The sequence below is a fragment of the Sardina pilchardus genome, chromosome 12, assembly GCF_963854185.1.
Source record: "Sardina pilchardus chromosome 12, fSarPil1.1, whole genome shotgun sequence".
NCBI classification, from domain to species: domain Eukaryota; kingdom Metazoa; phylum Chordata; class Actinopteri; order Clupeiformes; family Clupeidae; genus Sardina; species Sardina pilchardus.
The window spans coordinates 29,958,706-29,959,161 of NC_085005.1; the positions used below are offsets into that span (position 1 = coordinate 29,958,706).

Here is a 456-nt window from a genome sequence, read left to right on the forward strand (position 1 = left end):
GATTCTGTACTTCGCACTCTGTTAACTGCAAAATATCTGGATTTTTTGAGTGGCTCGTAGTAGCCTATTGACTTTGTCGTCGTTAAAGACGCTGGATCTGTTGTCTTTTGCCTAAAGATAATGTCGTAGCTGGACTAGTTGTCGTGTTGCTTTGTTGTGCAGACAGCTGTCCTACAGCCGATGTCAACATCCGGTCCAATGACTCCGCCCCCACGTACGCGTCGCGCTGCGTGCCGCGTGCTGGTGTTTTGCTTGCGCCTCTGCAAACGCTAGAGAGCGCGGTTTGGTGCCTGGTTTAGATCTCTACAGTAGGCCTACTGCATTTACCATATTTCAAATAAAACAAGCCATGAAACAAACACACTTTATCAAAGGCCTACACTTTAGAATGTGTGTCAAACATCTTTGCTTAGACATATTTATTCTGGTATGTCAATGTATAGAAGAGTTGTGCTA

The 456-nt window shown here is 45.0% G+C and overlaps 1 protein-coding gene across 1 annotated transcript in view; it reads right to left on the reverse strand.

Moving 5' to 3' along the window:
- The window catches only part of LOC134098096 (protein yippee-like 5), a 3,885-nt gene extending 3,702 nt beyond the window's left edge, over positions 1-183 (reverse strand). Inside the window, exon 1 of the mRNA XM_062551042.1 lies at positions 1-183. This exon is cut by the window's left edge and continues 22 nt beyond it. The gene's annotated coding sequence lies outside the window, so the exon portion shown is untranslated.
- Between the last annotated feature and the right edge of the window lie 273 nt (positions 184-456).